Here is a 16160-nt window from a genome sequence, read left to right on the forward strand (position 1 = left end):
AACAGAAATCTACTTCAAAAAATTAGTGAGAGGCTCAAATGAGATAGTGTTTGCAAAATGCTTTATAGAATCTAAGGATTATATAAATGCCAGTTGTACTTGGTGGAATAATTTATTTCAATGTTGATAATTATTAGTATATAGGAAGATAAAGCCCTGAGAATGAAATTTAAGAAGATGAAATCTGTTTTTTGACTTGAAGTTGTGCCTGGCCAAAAAAAAATCCATATCCATAATATAGTTTTACTTTTCGTTATTTCAGCTGATAGAGGAAGAAATATGAGAGAAAAGAGGAATTACCAAAGTTGAGGCCAGGAAGAAAAGGAAGAAAAGAGGCTATTGATACATTTCAATATGCTAGAAGTGAAAAGAAGTAACAAACTTAGCAATCCATATGTCCACTTTCTTATCTCAATCAAATATTTGAAAATGGTTCATGCAAACATTGAAGGTATCCTTGATAAATGAATGGGAAGCAAAGAGGCAAGCTTTTTCAAATTGTTTTTTTCTCCTTTTTTTACTTCAACTTTATTTCATAGCTATAGAATGGAATGAGAGTTATAGACAATATATTTATCTGCTATGCTTACCCTTTATGACTTTTATGTAAGTATTTTACTCTGAATTTTTTAAACCCTCACCTTCCATCTTAGAATCAATACTGTGTATTGGTTCCAAGGCAGAAGAGCAATAAGTTCTAGGCAATGGGGGTTAAGTGACTTGCCCAGGGTCACACAGCTGGGAAGTGTCTGAGGTCATATTTGAACCCAGGACCTCCCATCTCTGGGCCTGGCTCTCAATCCACTGAGCCACCCAGCTGCCCCCTGAATTATCTTTTAAAAACCTCTAAATGTCTCCTGAAGCATGCTGTCTTCCATAAAGATCTCAATATCTCATATGATTATATGTTTTAAAATGAAAATATCTAAATATTTGGATTTTTTTCTAAATGAGTTTTGAGATTGTGGTCCCAATTTTTTATTTACTGTTTCATGCTGCTTTGGGCACAATGGTCAGAGTACTGAACTTGGAGTTCAGAAGACCTGAGTTAAAATCCAACTTCTGATATTGTCTATGGGTGCCACCTTGGGCAAGACATTTCGCTCCTATTTATTTAATTTTCCTCAAATTTAAACTGGGATACAAGAAACCTACCCAGAACAAGATATTTTACCTCTAAACCAAGACATCTCTGCGCCCTTCTCTCTGGGTCCCCAAAATGTCGTTATGATGAGGATCAAAGAATCAGAGAATTAGAGAGAAGGACGGCCCTCATCTTGAGAGGAAAAATAAGAAATTGTGTATTTGGGTAGTGTTTGTGTTTGTAGCATACTTGCTACAGTGACTGGTGCATAGTAGATATTATATAAATGCTTCTTCCATTCCATTCCCATCCCTAAAATAAAAGCAGCATAAGAGGGAACCACTTAGCCTTGTGGGGCCATTATTGGTTCCCTCTGCCATATTGGATGATGAATTAAACCCGCTGAGACAAATGGGGTAAGGAGAAGAGAAAGTGGTGACATCTAAATAACCATAGCCTGTCCAACAACACACATAAACATTTTACCAAAATGGAGAAGGAAAATGGTCATGCCAAAGGCAGGATTCGAACTTCTTACTTCCAGATCCAAAACTTTATCCATGATGCTTGTTAAAGACGTATACATATATGCATGAGTGTACACATATGCTGCACACATATTATTGCACATATTACATATGTGTATATATGCACATGTACTCAAAATAAGTGCACACTTTAATAAACATCATATACACATTTGCATGCATGCTCATATGTATATACATGTGTCATTTTCGGAAACTTTTTTTTCAAATATGCCTTTCAAATCTAGAAATGAGTCACCGTTCTCTGGATATCTCAGGAGGCCTAAAACAAAGATAATGATCTGCAAGCATGTCACATATTCTAGACAAAGCGAGCATGTGACAAACCAAGGTGAAAAAAGGTAACTTCCTCCCTCTGGCCACTCATTACTTGGTTTGTAACTTTTATCATCACTTTTTTGGTGTGTTTTTAATGGCAAAAGGATGACTCATTCATTTTCAAATTGCTATTTAAGTAGTAATGGAGTGACACAAGAACTTTAATGAGAAAAAAAATGCTGTCTCCTTGACTCCGGGGATGTGCTGTGACCCTGCAGCAAGGAAACAGATTTTCGTAGGTGATGCAGAAAGCAGTCTCCAAAGAGAAGTTCCAGAAATGTCTGAAGCCAGGATGGCATCTCCAGGACCAGTGGAGAGCTTCTTGTGATCTTTATTGTCAGGGGCAGAACTGATCGTTAAATACTGTGGAAATTAAGATCATAGAATCATAAGATCTTGGATTTAGAGAATAAGAGACAGTGAAAGACTACAAGACTGTGAACCAGGGTGACCAGAAGAGACACGATGCTCCCCCCAACCAAGAAGGCGTTATAAGGTGGGAGAAGAGAGCAGGTTTAAAGGAAATATGTAATATATTTTGAACACATGGATTTCAAGAAGATAATAAAGCCTAAATTGAGATAACACTTCAGGCAAGAGAGAGAGAGAAAGTCCCCCCAAGTTTTAGAGCATCAGTTGAGTCTCCTGCATCCTACGATCTATTCAGCATCAGCAGTAATGGGCTAGTGGTGGATGTCTCTATAGTCCGATGCATTTTCTCTGAACATCTTTTCCCATTCAGCCCACAAAATAACAATGCCATTTTGAATTGGACATAGGAATATTTAATGGGGACTATCAAAATAAAAAAATATTAGAGTGGGAAGGGGGAGAGGAGGAAAGGAAACAAATATTTAAGAAGGGCCATTATGGGAATATTCCCTCAGTGATCTCATTGATTCTTACAATGTCTCTGTGAGGTTAAATGTTATTATTATCCTCATTTTATGCTCCTGAGGAAATTGAAGTGGGAAGACATTAAGTTCCTTGGGCCACATAGCTAAGAGATTCCAGAAATTGGGCTTGCACCTGGATCTTCTTGCCTACAGGCCCAGTGTTCTAACTGTACCACCACCTAGTTGCCTATGAAATCTTTATCTTAAAAAATAAACTTCTCAAACTAGAATAATTTAAAATATCAAGCCTATGACCTTTAGAGAAATCATTAAGCAAACAACATATATTTATACATATATAGTTATTATGACTTCCATACAATAAAACGTGAATCCTTAAATTAGTCCTAGAAACATAAACCAAAGGAAGAGTTATGATACAAAATGAGAGGATAGAGAATTGTAGTTTCATTTATATAGAAAATTCCATCTACAAAGCAGATTGCCCTGACACAATAGCTTTACAGAGTTCCCTCTTTAATTTAATTCAATAAACATTAAATAAGTGCCTGCTGAAGTCCTGGGCTGGGCTAAGCACGCAGGTTACATATAAGAAAAATAAAAGCCATCTCTGCACTCAAGGGCTCTACAATCTAATGGGAGAAGCCTATAAACAAAAGGAAGCTGAAAGCTGGGGAAGGGAAACAATAAAGAGGTACTTGGTACTTGCGTGGGGCCATGATGGTCTATGGTGTCAAAACCAAGAAGTGCTACAGAAAGAAAAAATGGAATTACCTGGAAACTTTTGTGCTCTCTATCAATGAACATTTTAGGAGGAGTTTATCATCTCACATAGCAGAAAGGGTATTCTATTCTTGATACTTAGTTTCTACCAAAAAAATTTTTTTTAAATCAAGAAATATACTGTTAGTAGACCAGACCATTATCGTATCAATCAGTCAACAAACCAGTAAACAGGCATTGCTAAAGTCTTCACAATATGCCCCATACACTGCTAGGAACTGACATACAAGAAAAAGGTGGAATTGCATGTAAAATAGTCGTAACTTAGAGGCATTTTTTTTAAAGAAAGGATAATATTGACATTCTTAACTAGCCAGCAAGATATGTGCTATTTGGTCTTCAGCACAAGAAAGTGCTCCCATTTCTTGAAACCTATGGAATAATGAAAATATTGGGGACTACCTGTGAGATTCGTTGAGGAAATAAGTAGCAAAAGACTAAGAAAAGAGAAACAGCACTAACTTATCGATGAGGAAAAGAAAAGGAAAGAAACGATTACATTCGATATCAATGTACTAAGAAGAAGGTGAGAAACCATGTGATATAGTGGATGAAGGGCTAGTCATGGAGTCAATAAGATTGAGTAGATGTCCTATTGCTGATTGCATAACTTTGGACAAGAACCACTTAGTGCTCACAGAGAAATCTCTAAGAGTATAAATTAGACATGAATTTCCAAATTGCTTCACTGGAGGGAGTTTCTCCACCCAAGAGAGCATCACTGTTGTGAAATCACAGATAACATTCAAAAAAAAAAAAGTTCCAAATATTAGGCTAGAATTTATTACTTCCTATTCATTAAACAGTATCAGAGATTTCTAAATAAGATAAAAAATGAATAAAATGTCTGAGACTTATAATGATAAGACTTAGGTTCAAAAATCGGTTCTGCCTCTTTCTAACTTTGAGACCAGACACCTCAGCTTCCTCATCTGTCAAAAAAAACATAGAGCAGATAATGCACGTCAAATGTTTTATAATGGTAACAATGGTCAACATTTATATATTGCCTCAAAGTTTGCTAAGCACTTCACTTTAGCCACCTCGTTTTGGTATCAAAATAACCTTGGGAGGTAAGTAGTATTATCTCAATTTTTAAGTTTATTGTTATGTTGTTTTATTCATAACTCTTGGGTGTTTTGTTGTTTTTTTTTTGGCAAAGATGCTGGAGTGGTTTGACCATTACCTTCTCCAGTTCACTTGACAGATGAGGAAACGGAGACAAAAAGGGTTAAGCCATTTGCCAAGGGTGACACAGTGAGCAAGTGAAAGAAGCCAGTTTTTAATTCAGGTAACTTCAGAACAGGTACTCTACCTACTGTGCCAGAGCACTTCAGTGGCTTATCCAGAGTTACACAGCTGGTCAGTCATGGAGGAAGAATTGAACCACAGAGTTTGTCTGCCCTAAATCCAAATAACCTGCCTGAATCAAAGAAATACCAAGGATGATGATGCTTTGTTAATGAATCAAGCTGTCCATTTCAATCATTTTGTAACTCTTCAGGTTTTTCAGGACAACATGTAGAACTCCAGATGAGTTTTGACTACATGTCAATGATGCTTCTATGCAGACAATTTTTTTAAATCAGTGTAGCTACATTTCATAAGGGAGAGAAAGAAAAGAGATTGCATTTACAGCACATCATTAACTATATTCCAAGCACGGTCATTTTTCATTTGCCAAAGGAAACCCATTCATAGTTTGATAGCCTGTAAGAAATGCAATCAATACACCCCATAATGAGTGGAACATAAACAATCAGGTTGTGGGACAGTGAAAGGCTGTTAAAGAACTCCATTTTGTGGGGAGAAAGCCTATTTATTATTTGAGAAACAGAATTAGGGATGTTCCACCAAAAGCAAAAATACTGAATAAATGACCAATGGCATGAACCAAGAGGATAAACCAGAGTTCCAGAAGAAGAAAACCACCTAGCAAAAGGCCCGAGTAAAAGACATTTGAGGATGAGTTGAAGGAAGTTTAAGTTAAAGAATACAGGACTTCAGTGGGATCACATTAGCTGCTATCATACAGATGAGAGAAGAGTTTTATTTTGTTTGGCCCTTGAAGGAGGGGGAAAAAGGGGGAAACATTGACAAGAAGTAAATGTAGACTAGATGTCTAAAAAATAAAGCAAACAAACCCACAGTAAATATTCCCAAGTTATAATCTAAAATTGCAATGAGCTTCCTTGGAATATAATGGATTCATCCAAATGGATCTCTTAGCAAAGACCATTATTCAGGTACATCATATTGGGAATTTTTATTCAGAAGTGAGGCACATTTCAATATCTATGATTCTCCTAAGTAATAATGGAGATGGGGGTGACCTAGTTAAATTATGGGTAGAAGCCAAGTCCATTGGCTTGGTATCAGTGGTGTCCAAGTTCAAGCCCATGCAATCATTAGGTCTGTGACCTGGGCAAACATTGCATTTCTGTAAGTCTGTTTTCTCATCTGTAAAATGGAGGTGATGATACTTATGTTATCTACCTAAAGGAGTTGTTATGACAGGACTACCTTTGTGAACCATTAAGCACTATAGAAATTTGAGCCATAACTAATTTTCCTGGTAGGTATGCCTAAAACACTGCCTTTGGAAAAGATAGATAGATAAGTAGATAGATACACACATAGGTGAGTGTGAAGATGTAAATATATGTGTATATGTGTGTATCAGTCATTTTTTAAACATATCTGATTTTTCATGACCCTATTTGGGGGTTTTCTTAGCAAAGATAATGGAGTAGTTGGTCATTTCTTTCTCTAGCTCATTTTACAGATGAGGAAACTGAGGCAAATAGGGTTACATGACTCTCTGAGGATCATATAGCTAATAAAAGCCTGAGGCCAGATTAGAACTCAAGAAGGTGAATCTTACTGACTACAAGCCTAGCACCCTATCTACTTCACCACCTAACTGCTATATATGTATGCATATATATATATATACATATATATATATACAAATCTCTATGTTTCTTTGTAAGTATATATAGATTGTGAACTTAAGTGCAAGATATGTTTGTGGGGTTTTTCTTTGGTTTTCTGGTTTGCCATTCCTTTGTTGCCATCACTTAGCCTAGTGCCTGGCACCTCATGGGTACTTAATAATTGACTTAATGACTGATTCATGCCCTCTCACTATTTAGGACTCTTTCCAAATCTTCCCCAAAATCCAACAGAACTTCTCCCCAATGCATTGTTTTGTTTCTTTTCCTGGAGATCTATGAACACTTCTTTAATGTCAGGGGAAAGCCAGAATTCTCAATTATCTTATATATTCAGACCCCACAGAGGAGCCACATGCTTTTCTCATCAGATATCTGTCCAAGGACAATTGAGGCACCACAATACAGTGGGAACTATAGAAGATTTGGAACTGAAGGACCTTAACCAAACTCAGGTCTCTGATATGTTTTGCCATATGACCTTGGGCAGATCATTTTATCACCTTACCTCAAAGGGGCTCCATTCTATTATCTGTAAAAGGAGAGAGTTGGACCCCTTTTGGCATTCTTGTCATATTGAAAACATAGCCTGAAACATAATGGAACCCAATCATATTAAAATGATGACCAAAATGTGTTTTAAACCATCTTCATGTCCCCCAAGTTAAGACTATCTGTGCTTGATGGTCTCTAAGGTGCTTTCCAATTTTAAAGCTATGATCCTATTTCCATATAAGCCACCTCTTGTATATTTCTTCCTTGACAATATGGTGCAACCTGATCATATCCAGCAGAAAAGTTTCCACTATTTTTTGGATGATCTCAAATTTAATTAACTTCAAAATGCAATTCAGGGTCCCAAAAGAGCCAGGTGTCTAGTCTATGATGGGTTGGGGAATGAGGAAAGGCTTCAGAGGTCAGGCTTTACTTGAATTGAATACAAGAAAAGTGGTCAGTATTTCAACAGGAAGAACTCTGTGCTCTTGGGTAAGAGTGTTGACTTTTATAAAAGTTTATCAAAAGAAAGGTGAAGAAAACTGGCATTCATTATAATGGAGACCACTCACCATTGGTATATCTCTGTCCCTGTTTGCAGTTAAACTTACCAACACATTGTAGTAATGACTTATTATTTTTCAGTTATAAAATATTAAACATAATTAACCCAAAAAAAGGATTTCCCATAATTGTCGTGTCAGCTTTGCAGTCCTGATTCTTGTCCCAGAAAAGCCAAATGTGATGATGAATTCTCCCAATGCAGCTTTCCAAAGCTCTTGCAACCAGCCATCTAATTTGCTTACAGGTGTAAAGTGCCACTGGATAATTGGACTGGTTGGAATTCTGTTAGCGCAGCATCTGCTGATACCTCTCCTTCCTTCTAATTACACTTATTAAAGCTTCTTTTGACTTTGCCAATTTCCAATTCCAATGTACTCATTGTTCACATCTTTTCAGAAAATTATGATTGTTGTTTTCCACCCATGAATTAATCCCTTTCAAATATGACTCAGAGATAATTAATTGGGCCTCCATCCTCACCATCTAAACTCTCAGGCTCACCCTCAGCACGGAATTAACATTTTATCTTGCTTTGAAAGTCTGAAGCCCTTCACCTGGTACCTGCTGTGACTGTCCACCCCCTAAACCAGTTGGAATTGTTCTTCACAATAGGTATTGTTCTTTTAAACAGCTGTTTGCTAATCAACTTGCCTATTTTTTAATGGCAAACATGAAGAATTCAGAGAAAACTGGAAAGATTTGTATGAATGGTTAACCCTTTAATTTTACAGATAAGTTAACCTGAGGCCTTTATTCTGAACAATTCTCAGCACTGACTCCTGTACAATCAATAGATTTAATGTGGCCTTGGTCTTATCTCAGCATTTCCTCTGAGGTGACATTTATTAGGGCAATGAGTGCAGTTTTCAAGAGTGACTAATTCTGTAGTCACAAAATCCCATCCTATGATAATAGCATGTAGAGACAAATTGTGGACAGATGGAGAACCTCAGTTAGAAGACACATCAGAGGTCATCTGATCCAAACAGAAATCTTTTTAAATCAGTGGTTATTAACCTAAGATCAATGAGGTGTTTAAAATATGTCCATAACTGCATTACAATATAATTGGTTTCCTTTACAATATTTGTATTTTATTTTATACATTAAAATATTTTTCTAGGAAGAATCTATTGGTTTTATCAAATTATCAGTCTTCTAATATGTGCATGCACATGAAAAAAAAAACACACACACACAACTCTTGCTTTAAATCAATCCCCACATGTAGATATCTGATCTTCACTGAAGACCTTTAAGGGGAAGGAAATTAGTAACTCCTTCCCCCAGAGGCAATGTGTAGTTGTGGATAGTAAAGTGGATTTGGAGCTCAAAAAACCTTTCTTCAAATCCTGATTCTGTCACTAAAAATGTATGATGTTGAGCAAGGTATTCATACCCTCTGGACTTTAGTTTTTCTATGCAATGTGGTTCAAAAGACACCTCTGGAAATTCCTTACATCTCCAAATCTATTATTATTGGTGAGGTTATATGTATGCAATTGCATTTTTTAAAATTATGATAAAATCTATCTACATTTTCTACTCATTGCTTCTTGCAATCTCTGAGTTTAAGAACAAGTCTAATATCTTTTATACATTTTAGTATACTCATATACTTCAAAGGAGATATCGTATCCCCCTAATTTTTCTCTTTAGTCTAAATATTCCTTTTTCTTTCATACAATCATCAAATTATATGTTCTCTAAGTATGTTCACCACTTTGGTTGTCCTCCTTTGGAGGTCTGCCCAGGTATGTACTCAAGTTAAGTGACTTGTCCAGGTAATCAAAGTAAGTGTGAAAAGTTGTAGTAGACCCTCAATGTTCCTGAAATAGCCCAGTGATATCGCCATGGTGTTACATGACTTCTTCTGATTACTGTTCTGAAGAAGGATGTGACAGATAGCTCTAGTTAGCAGCAGCCTGAGATCAGAAGCATCTTGGTTCACATTAGACATTAAATTCTTGCCTTTTAAGCCTAGGCTTTAGATCCTTCATCCATAAAATAAGAGGATTAGGCTAAAATCTGATCCAACTCTGAATCCAATAATCTCTGGAATTAATGAATTGAAAATTTTCAAGCAAAGTCAGTATGTAAGAGTAGATGAACTTGAACGTGCCTCTTCCTGACTCCAAGAGTAGCTCTCCATCCACTCTACCATGCTGGTTGTGGGGAGTGCTTTGATGGGTCAATCACTTTCCCTTGACCTAAGATTCATCATCTTTTAGAAGAGGGAGTTGGGATGGAGGTCCCATGAAGTTTGAGTTCCCTGAACTTTCTGTCTTTGTTAATTATCAAAATATAGTAAGCATTGGTGAGAAGTAGCCCATGCCTCAAACAGAATGCTAATTTGCAATATGGTGTAATGGAAAGGTCTTTGAATTTATAGATAGAACTAGGGTTCAAATTCCTATTTTTATGCTTATTGGCTGGATAAATCATGTTTACTTTCTGTGCCTCAGTTCCTAGATTATCTAGAGTATAGTAGTTTTGAAGTCAGATGACCTGGACTTCAATCTGAACTTTGCTATTTATATTCCAGTCACTGTTGGCAACCAACTTAATAATGGAGCTATGTGAAAAGGGAAAGCATTTGGGAGTCAATGTACATAGGTTCAAACTCTAACCATGCATTTGCTATTTGCTCTAGACTTCCCCATCTTCCTTTAGTTGTCTTTTCTCTTCATCTTCCTTGTTTTCCTATTGGTGCCACTTTCCCCCCATAGCCACAATGTGAGATAGAGTCAAAAATAGTCTTCTTTCATTCTCCAGACTTTGCCACCCTCCCCATCCACCACCATCCACTCCTTTTAATGTGGTTGCACTCTCCATTAGGATGAAAGCTCCTTAAGATCAGAGACTATCTTTTTGCTTGTGTTTTTGTATCTCTATATCACCTTGTCCATATTAAGTACTTAACAAATGTTTATTGACTTGACTTGATGATTCCCAAAGTGACCTAGAGCAAATTGCTATTCTCTCATCTATAAAATGTGGGAGTTGGACTGGATGACCCCACTAAGTCTTCAATGCAAAATCTATGATCCTATCAACTTCTCTAGAGCTCAATTTGTTCATCTGTAAACTGAAGGGGTTGGCCTCAGTGGCCTCTAAGGTCCCCTCAAACTAAACTGATGACCCCATAACTGAGATCCATTATATTTTAGAATCTAGAAAGTTCATTCTAACAATGACTTTAGTTTTCTCTTAGTCAAATCCCCTGAGAAGGACTCTCAGGAAAAACCTCAAAAGTTAGCTACTGTTATTTCTGCAGTATAAAATCTGGGTCTTAGTGCAATTTCCTACACTGAGTAATTTATTCACCAAGTATCTCAGAGTACATAAAAGTTCTGTAAGAGGAAAGGCACTATATCTACCTAACGTTTTATTGCTGACATATCCTATTGCTATGTTTTTTTCTGAGACTCTAGCAGGAAAGGTTTTATAAAGAAAAAATGTAAATGAAGGAAACTGGCCACATGACTAAAGGGAAGCTGGCTCTCTGCATTTCCTTTTTCATGCACTCACTTTTTGGGATGTTTGAGAGAACTCTGAATGTGACACATTTACTGGAGATGAGATTTTTTAAAAATACATAGAAAATTTACATTTTTGTGGAGCTGAATGTGGTGAGGATGATTTTAGTTTTGTTTTAAGTGAGTTTTGTTTTGTTTCTTTAAATCTGCTGATCTTAAGCCCAGAGAACACTGATCATTAAGTCCTCAAAATTCCAGGGACTTAACAATGGGTTTTGTATCTTCTGTGTACATTCTAAGTAGGATTTGAAAAAAAGAAGGAAAAGTGCAGAGGATAAATCAGAAAATCATAGAATGGCAGTATAAGATGGAAGCTCCAAATATCTTCTGGCGTAATTCCCTTATTTTGCAAAAGAGGAAAATGCTACATTTACCTCAAAACTTTCTTCCAAAATATATCAGTAACTAAGACAAAAGTGAGTGATGATCATATATTTTAAGAGTTGGCATGTTTTTGAAAAGGAAATTTTAAAAATTATATCAATTCTTTATTCAAATAGCCAACACCCATTTTCTCCTTCACAGAGTATATCAATCAATTACTCACTCTGTCAGTAAGTATTCATTAATCCCTACAATGTACCAGGCACTGATACTAAACACTGGGAATAAATATATAAAGAATGAAACAATCCCAACTCCACTGTGAGTTGACATTCTAAGGGGAGACACAAGTACATGTGTAAATATAAACAGCATAAATATAACATGCATCCATGCACAAATATTCAGAGTATAAAATACCAGGTAGTTGGAGAGGGAGAGGGCTTATCCTTTGAGGTTCAGGAAAAAGTTTCATGCACAAGAGAGTTGTTTTATCTGCATCTGAAAGGAAAAGGAAGACTCTAAAAGGTAGAGATAAGAAGTGAGTGCATTCAGGTATGGGGGCCACTCATTAAAAGACAGGGAGATGGGGGATGAAGTTTCATGTGTGAGAAATAGAGAAAAGTCCAGTTTGTCTTTGTCAAAGATGTAGGAAGGAGAATAAAATTCATGGGGATTGGAAAGATAGATTAAGGGAAAGGACTTCCAAAAATAGAGCAGTCTATATAATATTAGACTCAACAGAGAGACACTGAAGAGGGTAATATGTACACACAGAGAATATACCTGCATACAGATATGCATAGATATTAACATGTATGTGTGCACTGTATGTGCATATAGGTATATATTACACATAGATGTACATGTGTGTAAAACAAATGCATCGGGATAGGGATAGATAAGCTACAGATATATGTGTATGTGTGAGTATTATCTTATACCAATTTAAATGCTCAGAGCTATAGGGATCAAAAGTAATTTAATAAGGAGCTGTCCATTTGAGCACATGCTCAGCCCCAAAGAGTCATATCAAACTGGATTCATATAGCCATCAAACTAAGTATCAGAGAATAAATGATAGAAAAATAGGTATAGCATCTAAGCTTGGAGCCTATCAATGCAGCTTCCTATGATGGAGCAGTTAAGAAAGCTTAGGTTGGATTAAGAGACAGATTCCAAGAAAGAAGTCATTGCCCTTCTATATAATAAGCTGCTTTGGCTTGCCCATGGATGGAGCAATGCAATTACTACTGAATTCCCTGTTTCAGGGAGGATATTAATAATGTGGAAAGCATCTGCAGCAACAGGTCAGGCATGATAGGAAAGGAACTTGGGGTCATGCCTTAGGAAGATCATTTAAAGAGAGGGGTAAATGCTTAAGGGAGAGATGATAGCTGTATCCTGGATCTCAAAGGGCTCTCATGTGGAAGAAGAATGAGACTTGTCCTGCTTGGCCACCGAAGGCATTAAGTGGCAAAAGTGCAAATGCAGACCTGATAGACAAAATATCTTCCTGATAAAATCAAGTTGTGAAACCCACCCTGAAAAATGATGGGTTCCCCCTTGCCTGAAGTCTTTAATCAAAGGTTAGGTAAACAACTGTTTCAGAAGTTGTAGAGGACTTCTTTTTAAAAGGTTTGATGAAACCAAATCTAGACCAAATTCTTTCTAAGTTCCCTTTCTATCCTCAAATTCTGTGATTCTGATTCTGTGACTAAACAGAAATTTACATTGTGGAAGTATCTTTCTGAATGGAAGGTATTTGTAAAGATATTTTAAAGCACAAGGAAAGACATGGATGGCAAACATTTTTAAGTTGTAATTTCAAGGAAATACCAATATTCAAACCTACCCTGAATATAGGATTTAGGTATAAGTAGCCCCTTAAACATCAGAGTATTAACCCTGCATCTAACTGCTTATAAAGGTAATTGATGATATCAAATAGTATCTCTTAATCCCCAAATCCTCATGCTGACACTGTCATTTTTGACCTCATTGAAAATTAAAATTCAGCCCCTATTTGCCACAAATCTCAGGGCCTGGAGCCAGATTGAGAATGACTCAGCTTCCATGTATTTTAATTTCAGCATCTGAGAAATTGTGTGGAAAAATCAATGAAGTGGGCTACAAGAGACCTCAAACTGGACGACCATTCAACAAAAAGACTATGTGATTATAGTCAAGTCATTCCTCTTCTGGGCCTCAGTTTCTTAAACTAAAAAATGAGATTAAATTAATGTTCTCCAAGATTCCCTCCAGTGTTAAGTCTACGATCCTATGATCTAAAAGATACGAAGTCCAATTAGATTATTTCCATTTCCAAATTTCTAAGAATCAATTTCATACATGTTTTCACAAGCCAAAATCAACAGATAAGATGAAAGAAACTTTTGATTTTCTGAGAAGTTGACCAAAAATACACAATATATTAAATACATCATGAAAAAAGTTCCAAATAGTGCTATAATATATCCTCATTTTAAAAGAAATTTACTATTCTTCTAGAAGAGTAATACCAACCAACTAAATAGTCATATAACTGGTTTAGCACCAGTAGTAGCTATTGAATAGGTAAAGTGATATATAACATAAATAGAAGGGAATGTGAATTAGCTGAAGGACCAAAAGGTAGCATTTTAAAAGAACTTAAGCTATTTCCATTGGACTATGTTTATTTAGATTTCTTTTGATCTAGGTCACAATGTACTTCCAAAGCTTTGTAAGTAATTATTCATATCTTATGATAAAATGTTTTATTTGGCAAACACATAGAAGTTATATATAGATAGATAGAGATAGAGATAGAGATAGAGGTAGAGGTAGAGACAGAGATAGAGGTATGTGTGTGTTTACATTTTTCTTTAAAACTTTTACAAAGGAGGGGGAAATAGTATTCTGTCATCTTAAAGTGCCTGAAACTAAGAGTCTGACAGGCTTCATGACTCAACTCAACAATCAACATTTAATAAGAATCGATTGTGGGAAAGGAACTGTGGCCAATTGATATGAATATTGAAGGACACATCATTTACCCCATCTATGTCTTGGCTTTCTTATCTGTAAAATTAGTTCAAGTTCAGTGGCTCATTTTAAAAGTGGTTGATCGCATTGAGTTAGACTTAAACTGTGAAGAAGGAAAAAAAGGGAGAAGGGTTTATACCTGTGCCACAGTGATTAATTTACAGCAGTTAGATATCACTCCCATGCCTACATGTGTTTGGTAGAGAGAAATTAATATCCTCCAGTACCCAGATGATGAGGCCTTTCTATGTGATCAACAAGGCAATAAACACTTATTGCATCTCAATTATGTGCCCAAAATAAGTCCTAAAGAAGCAGAAAGGTAAAGGTGTCTCCTGTGATCAAAGAACCCTGTAATCTGACAAAGGAGATAACACACAAATAATTTTGTACAAGCTATATGTAGAGTAAATTGGAAATAATCAAGGGGGAAGGGTCTTTGTAGAAGGTGAGATTTTAAATAAAATTTAAAGGGAATCAGGAAGTGAGCCAGATGAGATTCCAGTTTCATAGCAAAGTCAGTGAAAATCCATATTGGGGGATGGAATGTCTTCTGTGATAAATAACAAAAGAGACCAGAACCATAGAGCATAGAATTGACTCTGTCATTTCATATGTTTATATCTATCATGGGAAAGGAAGGAATGTTTTCATTAATATAAGGGACTCCTAAATGAACAAATTCTTTCTTGGCAATTCAAATAAGAAACATTTTTGCAAATGATAGATTTAGAGTTGACAAGAAAATGGAAAGCTTATGTGATTTGTATAGCCCCTTATGTTTTAGAAGAGGCAGTTAGGTGTCTCAGTGAATAGAGCATCAGGTCTAGAGTCAGAAAGACATAAGTTGAAATCCAGATACAGAGACAAGCTGTGCAAGTCACAACCCTGTTTGCCAGTTTCCTCATCTGTAAAAAGGGTTGGAGATGGAAATGACAAAAAAAAAACAACAACAAAAAATAAAATAAAATCCACAAACAAAAAACTCCAGCATCTTTGACAAGAAAACCTCAGATGGGGTCATGAAGAGTCAGATGTGCCTGAAGAACATTTACATATTTCAGATGTGAGACTCAGACTAGGTCTTTCAAGTTCTAAAGCTGGTTCTCATTCAGGGAAGCTGTCCTGACACCTCCCTTATACTCTCAGAGACTGAATTCACCTCCTATATCCTTTATATTGAGACTGTCTTCAACTCCTTCCACTTCATTGTTATCTCACAGTACTCATCAACCCTGTTTTCTTTCCTTTGAGCTTCGGAGAAAAATGTTGTCTTTTTATTTGCCAGAGCTATGATCTAAATCCTCAATCTTTCCCCTCCCATTTTCTCCAGAATATATTATATTATATTATATTATATTATATTATATTATATTATATTATATTATATTATATTGTAATGTATTGTATTGTATTGTATTGTATTATATTATATTATATTATATTTATTATATTGTATTGTATTATATTATATTATGTTATGTTATGTTAATTATATTATATGCTCTTTTCCTCTTAATTCCTTAACATTGCACTATCATAATTATTCTGCTACCTCTCGAATTACTCTAATTTGTTCTTTGCTGACTTTTCATAAAAAAAAAAATGAGTGCTTACCAAGGCTGTATTCTTGAATCTCTTCTCCCTATAGTATCTCTCTTGGCCTT

This window comes from Monodelphis domestica, chromosome 6 (assembly GCF_027887165.1).
Source record: "Monodelphis domestica isolate mMonDom1 chromosome 6, mMonDom1.pri, whole genome shotgun sequence".
NCBI lineage: Eukaryota > Metazoa > Chordata > Mammalia > Didelphimorphia > Didelphidae > Monodelphis > Monodelphis domestica.